The sequence below is a fragment of the Epinephelus lanceolatus genome, chromosome 23 (genome assembly GCF_041903045.1).
Source record: "Epinephelus lanceolatus isolate andai-2023 chromosome 23, ASM4190304v1, whole genome shotgun sequence".
In the NCBI taxonomy this organism is placed as follows: Eukaryota; Metazoa; Chordata; class Actinopteri; order Perciformes; family Serranidae; genus Epinephelus; species Epinephelus lanceolatus.
In genome coordinates this window covers 29,062,167-29,079,622 of record NC_135756.1, presented here as the reverse complement: position 1 = coordinate 29,079,622, position 17,456 = coordinate 29,062,167, and the positions used below count along the sequence as shown (strand labels likewise).

The window sequence follows — 17,456 nt, the reverse complement described above, 5'->3', positions numbered from 1 at the left end:
TCAAGCTCAAGTTTATTGTCACTGTCATATGCATTAAGAAGCACTGCATTTCAGTGCTCTGGCTACCTCCCTGCAGTGCACAGAAAAGTGACAATGGACCCATGTACACCTTCATTATACATATGTAAACACACATCACACTGTACATGCACACAGACGAAAATTCACCTGTATACTTGCAGTTTGGTGCAGGGCAACCAATCAAATACAATAGAACAGAGACAATACATTCATAAGTACATAGGACAAAATACTGGGGCTGTACCTGACTAAAACGATGTCAGTGTAATCAGATTTGGCTGATCAATACAAATATTTGAATATCTGTTCCTTTTTTCCATACAGAGTTTAAGAGTTTGAACAGTGCTTCGCAAGATGTTCAGTGTGTCAGCGACATTCATGTAACATAGTAAACACGCTAATTGCGCTAACCACAGTTCGGAAATGTGCGCCATTTTTTGCCAACACTAGATATCAAACAAAATGGACAAAAAACATCCCCATAAGTGCACTGCACAATGACTGGCAAAAAAAAATGCTCGACTTGAAGCAATCTCAGTCGACTAAGAGGTCTAAGACTGATGATCCAAATCTCGGACTTTCATGGGGCAGACCTAAAAAATACAAAATTCACTAGCAGGTCGTCTATTCGGAAGATCCCCAACTCCTCCAGCCTGCATTTCGAAGTATCCTTGGGCACCCCAAACTGCTCCTAAAGGCTGTGCCATCGGTATGCGGTTGTGTATAAACATTTAACTTAGTAGCAGGTGGCACCTTGTACAGTAGCCTCGGCCACCAGTATGCGAATGAGTGTGTGAATGAGTGAATGTGGCTCGCTAGTGTAAAAGCACTAAGTGGTCGAAAGATGAGGAAGGCGCTATACAAGTGAGAGTCTATTTACTAGCAAGTTTTCAAAATCTAACACTGTGGGCCCTCCTTCAGATCAAAAATGTATATGAACTGATAGAGTGTCATAGTTTCAGGACAAAAGGAACAATGTCAAAAAAAAAACAAAAAACAGTCATTCGGTGCCATATTTATATCAAGAAAATACTGATAGAGCAACTGGGGATAAAAAGCAAATATTAATGGGTTTTGTCATCTTTTATTATTAGTTTTCTGACTTCTATTTGGGGAAAAATCATACTCTAAGTTTTGGAAGCACAGTTCCCATTATTTGGGGCTTTGGGGGATCAAAACAGGACATATATATTGCCATGGAGTCAGTTAGTTAGCCAAGAGCTACAATTTGAGCCGTGATTTTTTTGTCTGAATTTGTTTACATTTTGACAAGTTGGTACCATTAAAGTATGTTGAATTAGCCATTAGAAGCTCCTGTTTGCAATGCACCCATGGATGTACAGATAGGTATCACTCTATTACTCTGATATGGAAGAAAATGGTCGAACACCATGATTCTCAGGCAGGTTCTGCAATTATACAGAGCTTCTATTTTCTATGACAACAAATTTATGGACATTTATTCATGAGATAATAATAATCTCAGGAAGTAGAAGTCAGAGTCTAAAAATATGTGCATCATGTCTATGTGTTAAGATATGACTGAGTTATGACTCAAATTGCAGTAATTCACCTCACGTCTCTCTCCACGCTTCCCCCCCTTAACTACCCCACACCTTCCTGGGAAAATATGTGTCACAGTTTGGAAAATATACACAAATCTAAAAAGAATGATAGTTTATAAACATCTCCACTGAAGGGGTTATGGGCAATACGTAGTTGCAGCATCATTATTTATTTAGATAAGAATAATTCCTCAGTGAATTCTAAGCATTACACAGATTTTAAATTTGTGAGCACTGGTATCAGATTGGTATATGCAGATACAAAGAGTTAAGGTATCCGTGTTTCTATGCATCCCTGCAACTTTACATCAAGGTATAAACACATACAGTAGTGAGTTGGCAAAGCATCCACCGGGATGCTAGGTTGCAGCTGTAGACTGAGGCCTCCACAGTGCTCTCTGTAAAAACTTCTTAACACTACAGCTTATCATCTGCTTACCTGGGGTCATGAACGGACCATTAATTAAACTATCCTTTTGTTATTAGTATTGAAGAATACTCCACTGAGAACAACTTGTACCAGCTCATCCTTGTTACAATTTAAATACTTACCAGCTAATGGCCCTAAAAACCGGTTTTAATAAAAAATGTGTTGGAGGTGCTGAACTACAATTAAACGTAGAGTACTTAACTCTGCTGCAGATACGGCTGGAGGAAGACAGAAAGGAAATGTGAGGCCTTGTATGGCTTGACAGGAAATCCATAAAGAGATAATTAACAGCAGCAGGGCACATTCTGACACTAGAGCAAACAGGAGATATCCCACTGGATTTCTGTTTTTCATCATCTCCCTCCATTGTTAACATAAAACCTGATGATGTCACCTCACAGGCGACTGGGAAGCAAGTGTATTTAAAAAAAAGATGCCTGTTGGTTTTAGGATCTTTGTGTCTTGTCCATGTTTTATCTTTCATGAGGAAGCAGTAGGGGGGTGCGGAGGAGGATTTCTGCTAGACATTTGACCTCGCAGACTGTAGACAGCATTTCATTAGACTGTAGCATTTCAACACGTCAGCCTTCAAAACAGATGAGGTGGGGGGTAGCTGGGTGGGTATATGGGCCTAACATAGAGTGGAGTCCTTGTTTCATTACAGCAGGGGTGGGTTCAGGGTTCAGGGACAGCATGGTGACAGGGTAAACGTTATCAAGGAAGCAAGGTAGCAATAATGAAGATGTATGGTTGTGATATAATATTTGTGAACATGAGCTACTCTACATGCGTGATGTCAACCAGTGTAAAGTCTGGAGCTGCTCTATAGACAATGAATGGGAGCCCGATTTTGTGGAACGACAGCATGGTTGTTTTCTTTTTCAATACTGAAATGAGCTTTATGCTACTGTAGTGTTCTCATGCCTGAAACAGGAAGTGTCCCTGTATACTCAGAAAATTCCCCTGGGTGCTCTCAGTGTCATCTAGAACATCTTTCACAGTTAACTGTATATGGAGCAGCTCCAGACTTTATACCCTATGACATCAGAAATTTGAGTTTTCACACTCTGCTTTTTGGATGTGGTGGGAGTTGTTCATGTTTGCTAATGTTTTTTGACTGTCTTAGATCACAGGAATGACTTGTTTGAACTTTGAAAATGGACTAGTTCCCCTTTAAAGGCAGTGCACTACACAGTTGAGCCCAGTCTCAGCATGGCAAAGCTGTAAGCTAGGTTACTGGCCAACTTAAATTCAAACCTTATAACACCATAGAGGACTGGCTAAAATATGAGGAAACAGAACCACATGGAATCGCTGGCTGATCACAGCTGGATTTCCCTCTTGTTGGGGATTTGGATAGCTGAAGTGTTCAGCAGGAGGTTCAAACTGGAAATATGGCAATACATTTTAAAGGTTTGAGTTGGGGTGTTGTATGCTGACTCCTTCTAACAACTCTGTATGTAAATTTATTAAGATTTGAGGCTGAGTTTAGTACTGTTCCCTCCTAGGAGCTACCAGATAACTGCTGAAACACTAAAAACTGCATACATTGCATTTCATTATTAACTAAAGCAGAAGGGATCCAACTGGAACATACAGTATACACTGTAGCATGGGAGTGGTGGTCCGCCAATGCTGCAGTGGAAACTGGGGCTGCACAATTTGATATACTACAGTATATGTATGATTAATTTAGTCGGGTTCTAGACCTCTGAGTCAATGCCCACATCACATCACATTAATTTTTCAACAGTTCAATAGGTGTTGTCCTCGCGGGAGGATGGTTCTTTTAGGGCTGTAATCAACCAAAGAAAAGTTAAGTCTTTCTTCAGGCAAGTGGAATGCCTCAAGTGAAAAAAAAATGTGATGTCCACTGTAAAATTATCTGAAAATAAACTGCACACTGAAACGTTGGGAGCGTCCAGCTGAGTTGCATGCATGAGGCCGTCTCAACACTAAGTGTTGGATGGGACTGATGAGAAAAACAGACAGACAGACATCCTGGACACTACAGAAGATAACTCTGAGGGTTGATTATGTCATATACGACATATTTTTACTAATGTTAAATATCTCTGTAACACTGCATGCAAGAGAAAGGGACTTACTTTTTTAGCTCAGTAGCTAACGTTAGCCATCATGCTGCTCCAACAAAGACTCGGTGTGAGCCTTTCCCTTTCAGAGGCTTTATAATCCAGCCTTAAATAAATCACTGAATAAACACTGAATGTCCTCTGTGATCATTTATCTGTTTTTTCAATAAAAATGAGGGTCAAAAAGTGTTTAACTTTGGGAAAACGCTGCCATTGTCAATATTACCAGTTGTCCAATCACAGTGGAGTAGGGACGGGACAAATACCACAAAGACCAGCCATGATGTAGGATTTGCAAGTGCTGAGCAACAACAACTGCTGTTTTAAGCTGGTAAAATACATGCTGTGGTGGACACAGGGCCTCATTAAAGTAACACCAGTGATTGTCTGACCAATGAGAACCTAGTCGGACTGAAGCATATCAATCAACCAATCAACCTGGACAGCCCTGGTTTCCTTTTCCTTCCTGACTGGTTATTACTACTCAGACTGCAAACAGACTACAAATGGAAACCAGAGCTGTTCCAAGACCAAAACCTTGTCCTGTTGCCATCAGATTCTGCATACATATGCAGATATCTGTTTATTGAGATTTTGGTTTTGCTACTCTTACTTAAGTAAAGGATTTCCATTGACAAACAACCAACATAAACACAATATCTGCCTGAATAAAGACAGAAACAAAATGGCAATTCAATCTGATCATAAGCCTATAATTCATTGATATGATTATACACAAGTGTTTTGGTGCTCTGAATTGAAATGTCACCTCATATCCGTTTGTAATATAATTTAACTGCTTGTTCAGAAATGATTCCCTGTCCTGCTGTAGGAAGCAGCATCAAGCTAAACTCCAGACTCCAGCAGCTGTTCAGAATGAATGAACACAAGCTTTAGCTAGTACTATCAATCTGATTACAGTCACTCTGGCCCAGCTGCCTGCACCCCTGTGCTGCAGCCAAGATTCCTGCAGAGCCTCTTTTGTGAGCGAGAAAAAAATGAAAAACAAAACTACAACCATTCCTGGAAAACTGTTGTTGCGTAACTGCGTACTGGCAATAGATAATTGGTTAATTTGTCCTCTTTCAAATGAACCATGCACGTGGTCAGACATTTAGGGAGCAATTAAGAACCTTGATTGGCATTTTTGCATTTAATTTATGAGACAGTCAAATGGAAAATAAAAGCATTTCACTGTGTCTCTTCCAAAACTGTACTTGAGAGGGTCCTTTTTTAATTTGACTTGAGAGCATTGCATTAAGTAGCTATAGTGTTTCTATAATATACTCCATGTTGCTCCTTCCTCTGTTGCAAGCAACCAGAAACCGACCTCCCCTCTCTGTCATTAGTCTTGATTAGATCTATGCTTTGGCTACGGGCCTGCAGCAGTCCACACAGTTAAGACACATTCAAGGATCTCTCTGGAAAAGGACACTTAAACAACAAATACTGTGCCAAGCAACTGTCTCCACCACGCTAATGAAAGCAGCATGATCTCAGTTAGCTGTATATGAAGCTCTTGAACAAAGCGTGGCAGTGAGTGTTGTCCTTCATTCAGTGACAACAAACTGAGCAAACAACAAGCTAGAATGGAAACAACACACTCTGTCAAAGTATGAAACCTTATCTGAAAGACAAGCATTAAAAAACTTCCTTTTATGGCAACACACATGACAACAAATTGTTTTCCAAGGCTTATTGCCAGGTTTTTCTATTCCTATTTGGAAGAGAATTCTTCCAATACGACTGCACACAGTCTGATCAACTTCAGCTTCGGTCTGACATACAGTCTAATCCGCCCACTCCCGTTTCCCGTTTTGACGCTTGACAGTGTTAAGGTTCACTTACAGAAAGAGAGGAAATGCGTACCGTGTGTCAGTCAGCCGAGGGAGGTGAGCTTGTCGCTGCTACCGCTTCTTGCTCGGACTAAACCTGGTACGACAAGCCACTGAGCTCAGCCCTGTCTCTCCCACACACACTGACACACACGCTGAACACTGAAGGGAGGAGACAAGGCAGAGAGAACGAGCATGCGAGAGCGTTCAAGCCTCCCTCTCTTTCTCTGCTATGAGTGCTCTTTCCTCTTTTTCTTCTTGTTCTCCTACTAGTGATTGTCCTGCTCTGTAAATTTGTTACATCACTGGCATTTGTTTACTCCTCTTCAGCTTTTATCTGGCCTCAAAGCACTCATGATTTTTCTTCTTGCTATCTCCCGACCCATCTCTCTGATTCTTCCATTTAATTCTCTCTCCCTCTTTGAACCCCCATCAGGCATTTTGACTACAATGCAACTCTTTTTAACATGTTTTTCAGACAAGCATCATCTGACACCCACACCAGCACAACACCATGCAACCACAAAACAAGGAAGTGGGGCTGTCTGTGTTTTTAAAGGGCTGAGCTGAAAGCCACAATCAGAATCGAGTGTATTGAAGCAGTTATTAGTGCAACTCTGTGTACACCCTCAAGCACAGCTACTGTAACCACACTGCTCTTCCTCATGCTCTTGTTGACTGAGGTCCTTCTGCACCAATAAACCAAGGTGACCAACCCAACCTCCCCATCATGGAAAATCACCCCAGAGGACAATGCATGCACGACGCTGCTGCCCTGTGACCTTATTATGGGTCCAATAATGCAAGCTTTAATGCACTCCCCTGTGCTACTGTTTCCATTAACCTGCTTAACTGCTGGCCACAAACCACTGAGTGGGGGCCATTTTAAGATACAATGACATATCTTATTGAACACATGTTGAAGAGTTTGCCATAAAGGTAATTTGTGGATCTAGCAACACACTAAATTCAATTTGATTCTCCCATGAGTGTAAATAATAAAACAGGACTCAAACAAACACATTTGGTCTTCTTAGGCAGGGTGGAACTCAGGTCTGCTGTGTTTAGTTTTCACAGCTGAACACTAAGTGATGGTAAAGCACACAAGCTCCCACAAGTGTGCCAGACTTTGAGGCAAATTTTCATAGTGGTGGTAATTTTATACTTTTACCATTTTATATTTTATATAGCAGCTGAAAGTTTATGACTTCATGTGACACTGAGCAACGTTCCTAGAAAGGAACTAGGTCCCGCCTCCAACGCTATATCCAGGTCTCTTTATGCATCCATGAAAGCATGAGTAATTTAACTGTGGCTGCTCTCAGAAATGATACCACATGACTGCAGCCTGCTGTGGTTCTCACCAAATTTGCCACCAGATTGCACGAAATATGATTTAGAACTTGATAACTCAGTTGGTGCCAGTACAACAATAGTGTGAAAATTGAATATGTCATCAGTTTTGTTTTCTAATCTCCCTGGCAAGTTGCTTTGGCATATTTTTTTGGTTGCTCGTAGATATGTCAATGCATCTGCTGCCAGGTAAAATCTTTCAAAGACGTGCTGGGCCATTTTTTGGCAACCAGACAAGACTCCAGAAAGTGACAAGAAATAGTTCAGCACACAACTGCCCATAAAACCACAATCTGTTGTTTTGTTGTTGTTTTTTTACTTTGATTTTTGTATGGATTTAACAAAACAGATATAGTGTGTTAATGAGAGGTGCAACCAAGAATATTACTACCTGCGGTCAGACCTAAGCTAGCTGTTTCCCCCTGCGGTCAGTCTTTATGCTAAACTAAGCTAGCTGTTGGCTGTTGGCTTAGAAGGACAAAATGAAAGTTGTATTGGTCCTCTCATCGAACTTTTGGCAAGAAAGCAAATAAGTGTATTTACCACAGATTTACTAAAAATGCATGCATTACTTTCACATTCACTGATTACTAAAGTAAACTGTGCTTACTCAATAATCTCTTTTGACTGTCCGAGGACAGCACAAAGCTGTCAACACAACATTGACAAACTGTCACCATACAAAGTTATTATGGCAAAACTGTTAGCTAACAGTTGCCTAAGTATACACCCTGCAGTCTTGAAGCAACATTAGCATTAATTTGGTGTCATGATCCCAGCCATCTGATAAATTAAATGCCCTCCTTTTAGCTCTGTTTTGGTCACTACCAACTCCTGAGAACTTTTTAGCTGCTAAATGTTGCACTGTGTTCACTAGCTAGTGGCTAACTGTCAGTCTGTTGCTTGATGCTGATCAGATGGAGAACAGGGAATGGATAAGAGCTTTTCATTTTAAACAGCTGCCTGCTGCATGTGATAATGACATTGGTTATAATACTGAGTTTGTCACTAAGAGCAAAAGCTTTTACATTACATGTAATCATCTGATCTATTTTAACATGAAAATATTGATTGTAACAGCTTTAAATGTGTAAATTGGAATTGGTATTGTAAACAAACCCTGTTTAGTTACATTCACTGTATCTCACCAAGAATAATTCCGTTTTATTAGGTGCTCGATCAACTTTAAACGAGCAAACCAAAAGTTTAGCCAAAAGAACAACTCACAATCACCACATCTAAAAATACCAAAGTGCTCATAACAAGCATGTGCATCCTCATGCATGATCTGCTCATCAAAACACTGCTGACTAGTGTTAAAATGGCATCAACACCTACCAAATTTTCAGCGTCCAACAGTCAAAGACTGGTTGGAAGGCAGCTACTTCATGTGAATGAATCCAGCTGTATGACCTGAACGAGTGTGGAACTGAAAAACAGTGCGGACATCTTGTCAATACTAAAAGAAGATGCTTTTGAAGTATTTTGAACATGCAGTAGCTGCTGTTTCAAGTTTAGGAAACTCTACTTCACAGAAGTGAGATGTAGTAGGAAAAAAACTACATACTAATAGTGGAAATTGGTTATTTTTTAATTACAGGGCTACAAAGGGACAGTTGTAATGAAGTAGTCTACATTTAGTCTGCTGAGAGGCATGATTCACATCACGGGGTTGGATGAGGGAAATTATTTGGATCCTGGCAAAAAAATGCCTGTTCCTTGGACTGTAAGGTGGCAAAGGAAGTAACCGAAACGTCCTTCAAGGAGATGGAAACAAACAAACTTTATCCATTACATTCATTAATGTAAAGCTCATTTGCAATGGAACACTGGCCATTTTAATGAGACTAAAAAGCTCAGCTGTGGGCAGGAAACTCCTGCTGAGTGTAACTCAGTCTGTGACCTTGACAATGTTTTCTCAAAGAATCAAGAAGCACCCATTTATGGTAGTGACTGTGGCAGCTGCACAAAAGCTCTTAACAGTAATTTGGTGCTACATCCTTTTGTTTCTTGAGAAAATGCTGAAATTCAGTCATTTTGTAGACAGAACCTTCTCAAATCAATTTCAAAGGGCACTTATTTAGTGACTCAAAACCTCCTCTACTTTAGAATGTCAATACAAAACTAGTCACACGCCCACAACAGGTATATACAAAATTATGTTGAAACAAGATTTGAAACAAGATGTTGGTGATGTGGTATTACTTTGGCTAGTTAAAGCCCTGTTTGGCCATGAATTTGAATATCAACACTGACTGATATGAAATAGCATTGTCACAATACTAATTTCTAATTTTGACACAATACTTTGAAAAATATCAAACTATTTTCGATACCATGGGGAAAACTGACATTGAGGGCATACAAGTTATAATTATTATTAAAAGGTAAATATAACAAGACAATAACATGACAACTTTTTTTTTTCTTGGTTAGTAGCAGACAACAGCAGAATGACTGTTTGAATGAATTGTTTGTTATATCACTCAGCCCCATTTCATAGCACTCCTTTCTTTGACTCACATATGTCATTCATGCTCAGAGAACCAAGGTTACCTAAGTAGCCATAGGTTTTGCTGCACTTTTCCTCAATCCCAACATCACAAAAAGCGTATCATTCTATAGCTCCGACTGTATATGGAGTTCTCTATACGTTCTACCTAATGGAGGATACATTTAAGAATGCTTGACTGACTTCAACAATGGGTACTTCTCTATACAGGACAGTATAAAGGACCAGGGTATAATAGCTACAGGATACATTTGTAAAACAGGACACACATAATACATGATGCCACACATGACTGTGAGGATAGGTGCCACTCCTCTCTCTTCTCTGTATTGGAGCCAGCCGAAAGCACACTTCATCATAATTGCAGCCAGTGAGCTGACACACAATATATTGCCCTCCTCAAGCTGAAGGAACAGGATACTCCAAGAGGGATGTGTGCACTGATAAATTCACACCAGCAAAAAACAGAGGGCTAGTGTATTCTATATAACTCCTACAGGGTCCTATACAAAAACTATATATTTTAAAGGAACACGCACACATACTTAGTGTTTCTACCATTTATCCAATCCATGGAATGCTACAAGCCCCTGCCTTTTTTATTCCCAGTGTTAATAAATCCAAACTGTCCAGATTACTGCCCTCAAATCAATAGCCCACCCACCACCTCAGCCCAGACTGTTTTTTCTGTCAGGGAACGACTGAACAAATCTTGGCAGAGGACACTTTGTTTCTCCACTGCCCTTATTTAAATCCTGAAAATCTGCAACTTCCCCCACATCATCTGAGGTTCACTGTCGAGTCTTTTAAAAGGTTCTATATATTTTCAGACTTACGTTTGCAGTTTTTCCATGTCTGAGGCTAAAGCCATAGAGAATAAGCTTACTTTTCCTGTTTACTTTAACCCATTTACTTTAGCGGTGAGAATGTGTCTCATCAGCCCAGGCTGTCAGCTTGGTTCTGTCAACACCACCCTCAGCCTGACCAGCGATGTGCAGAAGCTGATGCAGCCTCAGTTTCTCACTCCCTAAGAGCAGCCTGGAGTCAATTTTCACCTCTGGCTTCATGCAGCCTTCTGTAGCTTATTCCTGTCATATTATGTGGCACAGTATGTCGAAGAACCAAGGCCTTGTCTCTGCCAGTGAGACATTATTTCTTTAACATTAGAATCAAGATTAATCCATAGTTTATTAAAACTTAGATGTGGATAGCTATTGGCATTGTGTCTTGCATTTCTGGGACACTGTTGTTTTGTTTAATTAAGCATATTTATTTTGTATAATATATATAATAGACTGTATAATAAAGATGGATGACACGACACCTCCTTAAAAGTGAAGCCTAAACATCTCGATTGCCCCCTGGTGGCTGGCTGCAGTACAAATCATAAACCCTACCCACTCCATGTAAGCGGATGGGACATGGGCCAAACTAAACGATCGAGGTACACATCAAATACATTTTCTCCAAATTCACTATGTCTGATATCATTAGTCTAAGGCATCACTGGTAAACCTCTTTTGGTGTCACAATCAAAAAGATTTATTTTAGATTAATTTATTCATTCCTTATCCGTAACCACTTACCCTGTTAAGAATCACTGGGGGCTGGAGCCTATCCCAACTGGCACTGGGCGAGAGGCCAGGTCAGGTCGTCAGAATATTACTGGGCTGATACAAAGAGACAGACAACCATTTACGCTCACATTCACACCTACAGGCAATTTAGAGTCACCAATTAACCTAACATGCATGTCTTTGGGAGGAAGCGGGACAACCTAGAGAAAACATGCAAAATCTACATGGAAGGGCCCCAGGTGGCCGGCAGGTTCAAACCTGGAACCCTCTTGCTGTGAGGCAAAAGTGCTAACCACTGTACTACTGTGCATTATCAAAAAGATAATGCTTTCTCATACTCTGTACCACTAGTACAAATCAGTTAGAGCAGGTTTCAATGCAATGCAGCTACATGGCATGTTCCATTTTAGGGAGTAGTCGACTCCACATCAAAGCTAGCCACAGCTAAATCATCAGTTCCAATATAATTATATGGGCATTCAAAAACCCTCTGAAAGAAGTACATGCCCATTCTCTTGATGCTGCTAAAAGGCATTCTAGGAAATGTTGGAACACACTTTGAGAGGCAGAGGTGTTAGACAAAAAAAAGATTGTTCTGTTGATCAGTGTAAAAAACAAAAGCCAGATTAAATGTACTTTGATTTACAGCTGTAAAACAAAACATGACAAGTTCTGAGGGGGTGGATACTTTTTATAGTAAAGTTAATTTTATTAATATAGTGCCAAATCATGAAAAAGTTATTTCAGGACTAGTGATGTTCTGATACCATTTTTCCTTCCTGATACCAATGCCAATAATTTGTCAGTACAGAGTACTGATCCAAGACCATTACATTTATTTAAAAAAAAAAAAAAAAAGAACTGCTGTATGCTATTAACAATCTCTGGATGTAAAATGATTACCATCATGGTTGTATGCCATGGCTTAGTTTAAACCTTAAACTGGAGGACTTCTCAGTGTAAGATATTGCCAAAATGCTGATATTTTGCTAACAGGTTACATTTCAGTATTAACTGGAAATCACTTATTTTTTAGAGCAGCAAAGAAGAACTGATTTTCCTCAATACTGTCGTTTTATCTGGGTGTGAAACTACTTTAATGCTTATTAATAAATTACATGGTATCGGATTGGTGCACAGAGTTGTGTATTCACATGCTGGTATCGATATAAGAACAACTCTACTAAAAACAGTTTTCATATAGAGCAGGTCTATACCATACTCTTGATTTACAGAGACTCGACAGTTTACAAATTTCCACCCAGAGCAAGGCCATTGGCTTGCTCACTCTATGGACAAGGCAAGTTGAAGAAAAATGGATGCAACTACAAAGTTACAACTATTCATCCAATAGTTGTAAAGACAGAAAAAAAAGACCATAATTCATTCTAAATGATCAAGTAAATGTTGAGATTTTCACTGCATACATGAAAATTTTGACCTGCTGTGGGTTCTTGATTAAAAAAAAAAAAGTGGGTCAACAAAGTCTTCAAAATTCATCATCTGGGGACCATGACAAAATTTCGTGGCAATCCATCCAATAGCTGTTGGGATATTTCAGTTTGGAATGAAGTGGTGTACTGATAGACCATTCCATCCCTAGAGCCAAAACAGTAGTGTGTCTAAAAAGTACATTTAAGTGCTTTTTGAATACACTTGACTCCATGAATCAAGGAAAATCTTAGACTGATTAATCATTCATATCTGTTTACATGTCGATGATTCATTGAGCAGTGGAAGGCTTCCTGACAGGTATGAAAAGAGCCCATTAAGGGGATACACCATTTGTCGATTTTTATTATGAGAGTAATCTTGGCCTCCAGACTGTCGATATAGCTCTTTATGTGCTATAAACAAGTGGAAATGCACACTTGGCCAATTCTCTACTTTTTCTTCTTTTTCATGAGTCTCAAACTTAAAGGGATGCTTTGCAGATTTTCAACCTGCCTTGTATCATAACAATGTGAGTATGTGTAAATGACCTGTATTAAACTTCTCTCCATCGTAGCAGCAGCCAAACCTCTCTGCTCATCTCTTCGCATTTTTGCTTGCCCGCCACCACAGACACAAAGAGTATGGAAAAAGATCGGGACCAAGACTCTGTTACTGTATTGCTTATTTCTTGCCTAAAATGTCCTCAGAAACATATTTTAGTGCACCGTTTAGCTGTAATACAAGAATTTGTGATGAGGAAGCAGGTGCCATACTGTTTCCTGTATTGTAAAAACAGAGGTTGAAAAAAATTAGATCAAAGTGTAAAACTAAACAGCCCTGTTCAAATATGGACCAAGATTCTGGAACTGCATTGCCTATTTCTCACCTCCAATGTTTTTAGGAACATATTTTAGCTCACTGTTTAACTCTATTTCAAAATGGGTGCTACCAGTCGGCTGCCATATTGCTGGAGCGTTTCTTGGCCTGTTGCGGTTCAACATTCATTCTGGTAGTTGTAGGTTTTGTACCTCTTGAGCAAAAAATACTCTTTCAGGTTCTGTACTATCATGTAGTGAGAATGTCAGGCTGCTCTAGATACTACTATTGTACAGGACTGATCAGTGCTCAGTTGGAATGAGAAAATTCTTGGATGTGATGACTCAATCATGAGCCTTCGGGACTAATGAAAGAAAACTACGCTTATCTCTTTTCCCAAGAATGCATTCACACCTGGGAGTTTCCCAGAACAACTAGTCTTGTACTGCTGGCTGTAAAGCACCTCTGGAACATATGGACATGATGTGTCTTGCAGAGCAGCAATATAACAGCCACCAAGGATAAAAGTTTTTTTTTTTATTGATTTCAGCTGCTAAAATCCTCTCAGTCAGCGATCTGTTAGTAACAGATCCTGTACTCTTACCTCTAAGCTACTTCAAACCGATTGCTCAAGAGAATAATGGCTGCCTATGTACCTTTTCACCAGTGTCTATTCTGAACAGCAGGTCACCAACTCTTTCATTACAGTATGTACAATGCAAATGACAGCAGACTGAATGGCAGTGGATGTTTGAAACAGGAGGGGGGATGGCTGCCATAAACCTTCCTGAAGCATCTCCCGACTGTGAGGATGTCAGAGCAGAGAGGGGAGAAGCAGCAGACACCTGGCGTGCTTCCCAGAGCCTTTCATCTCGTGTTGGGAGCCATCCTCTCTACCAACGGGCCCTTTAAGCAAGCAGCAGGACATGCCAGCAACACAATATGTCCCATGGCCAATGTCTCACACCATCCTGGCGCTTCAGCCACTCATAATGTGTGATCAAGTGATAACACAATGCCCCAGAGACTCCACAAAGAAGGTTTATTGCTAAATTGCAGAGAGGTACACATCCAAAAGAAAGCATTCAGAATAAACAGTAAATACACCAATGTGGCTTTCAAACCCATTTATGCATCAGCAGTTTAATTATGCAGCCACTAAAATAGGCTCCGGAGAAGGCGGGGTGAGAAATTAGCTTGAACTACTAACAGATATTGAGTGTTATTAAAACTCACTCCCACTCAAAGCAAGACTCAGAGAAGTAGGAAAAGGCTTTTAGCTCTGCTCCCATACAATCCCATTGTATGTCATTGTCTGTGGAGGCCCGTGGGAGAGATGGCCAATACCGTTATCACCACAGTTATCTGCAATTATAATTGCCCTCCTGCTCGCTGCAAAAATGGCTACTGAGGATTATGATTAAGGTGAAATGAAAGGGCAGAATCACAATCCTGAGAGCTGAGAGGAGGGAAGTGGCATTTCATATGTGGGTGTGTGAATGTGTGTGGGCCGACTGAAGGTGCCACTGGCTCCCATCACCGCTCGGTCACATTAGAATATGTAGACATTTCTGTGTGAGACAATATGTGAGGATGTGGTTTGAACGCTCGTAACAGGTGTTATACGTATTTGTCTGACTGAACACAAGCTGATCTGTACTGATGGTTTCCGATCAACCTCCCTTGTAATAACTACGGGGTACCACAAGGTTCCGTACTTGGACCATAAATGTTTATAATCCACATGAAAAATAATCCTACTCCAACACATACAAAGAATTTTGTATGCATATGGCTCTTCTCCAACTCAGGCTGTGTCTGGATTAGTTTGCCTTTAACATTTTTCAGCCATCTCCAAAAATACCATTATTTTGCATTTCAAAACAGTTTTGAAGTATTAACAAGGTTAGGTGTCTTGATTGGGAATCAAATTAATGCAAAGAAATTTACTTTATGATTTTGACTTTCAGATTTATTTATTTCAAATCAGTGTTGTACTGTTACAGTGTGGTTTGGTCAACCTGAGGATGACCCTTAAACCTGAGTCTTCCATGATGTTGACTGGTCTGCAGTCAGTTGCCACCCATTTAGCAAGCGCTGTCTTTAACTTCTTCGATTTAACTTCATCCACAGGTCTGTGGCGATTTACTCACTGTAAAATAGTGCTTTGCCAGCTTTGGTGATGCAGTTGCCCACTGACATCAGGTTGATTAGCTGCACATGTATGCTTAGCTTGTAGGTGGTAGCTCAAACTCCAAATTCTTTCATGATATTTTAAATCTGTAATTAATGCGTCAACATTGACAGCCCTACCTTAAACTTGTGCTGTAAACGGATAAGACAAAATCACATAATCCCATTTTAAATCTTCCGACTATCTACATAATAAATGGTACCTAAAGGGAAGTTGTTCAACCTTATAAATATGGAGGACTTTGGTTAGACAGCAGTCCTACTTTTAAACCTCCTATGGAACAACTGGCACAGAAACTTAAGATAAAAATAGGTTTCTTGTATCTAAATAAAGCATGTTTTTCTCTAGTCTGTGCTTGGTTATAGAGATATCCTGCACAAATGCTGCTCAATCCACTTTCAAACAACTTGGTGTAGATTCTCATTGTGTTTTGCACTTCATTACAGGAGATAAATAGCCTACTCATCACTGTGCCATATTTGAAAAAGTAGGCCAGTCCTCACTAGCAACAAAAAGAAAACTACACATTATCATGTTTGTTAATGAATGCATCTCACTAAAGCTGCCTCAGTATATCACATCTTTTCTCAAATCTATAACTTCGAACCACATCTCAGGACTGGCGAACACTTAATAACTCACGAATAAGTACTGAACTTGATTTCCAGTACTTTGTATCAAACAAATGGAATAAGATAAAAAAAAACTTACAAATATTAATGTTTCATCCCATTTAGATGAATCCAAACAGTGATTTTCTTGCCTTTTTGAAGATTTCTGAAGCTGTTTGTATTAATGTGCTTGGATGTGTGTCCCTTCCAATTTCTTTTGAGGTATTAATGAGATTACTGTGCCTGATGAAATAAAAGTTACATATCATGCCATGTTTTCAGCAGTCAAGCCTACCTTTGTTTGCACCTGTATCTGTATGAGAAAATCAATCAGCATCCTGACCTCAACAGATGCCGTGAGAACGGACATGCTGTGTAGAATCACAGGTTTAACCACAACACATTATCATATTGATCCTTTGGACAAGGACACAATATCTGCTAATATCACAAAGTCTGCCACGATACAATTTTGATTCCATTCAATTCGGGGGCCTGTGACCAGTATGAGACACTATCAGTAAATATCCTCACTGTCTTTCTCTTCGCTTCTTACCACTGTGTCTGTGTGGCCCCAAGTCACCGTACTGTATGAATTTTTGGAAAAGAGGGTGCTTGGACGGAAACGGTGACACAGGCGTACTATGGTAATTTCAAAACAAAGGCATATCTTAAAAATTAATCCAAGTATTGATGCTTTCACTTTACAAAGTGAGTGCCAAAGTGAGTGAGTGAGTGCTGAAGTCAAATTGTGACCAAGTAGTTTGACTTCTGAGTTCACATCTTTCTTATTTTAAACCCTGGTGTTCCTCTAGTGGGGCACTGTCAACCTGCCACACCAAACAGGAAGTTGCAACAACTTTACATTGCAGTGTAGAACAAATGAACAAGAACAGTTATATCAACCAGTGGCCTGTTTCATCACCATTTCTGTTCCTATGAAACACACCTCTGTGTGACCTTTAATTTTCTGTAGCTGTCTTATCTATCTATTGACACACACACACACACACAC

The 17,456-nt window shown here is 39.9% G+C and overlaps 1 protein-coding gene across 11 annotated transcripts in view; it reads right to left on the bottom strand.

Moving 5' to 3' along the window:
• Nucleotides 1–17,456, bottom strand: part of osbpl8 (oxysterol binding protein-like 8) — a 123,764-nt gene that overhangs the window by 73,178 nt on the left and 33,130 nt on the right. Inside the window, exon 1 of one of the 11 annotated variants that reach the window (XM_078165457.1) lies at nucleotides 5,979–6,093. The exons of 7 other annotated variants lie outside the window; for them this stretch is intronic. The gene's annotated coding sequence lies outside the window, so the exon portion shown is untranslated. Of the gene's footprint in view, nucleotides 1–5,957; nucleotides 6,094–17,456 lie in introns of those variants that run through there. 3 more of the 11 variants (XM_078165454.1, XM_078165458.1, XM_078165455.1) reach the window with 3 other exon arrangements.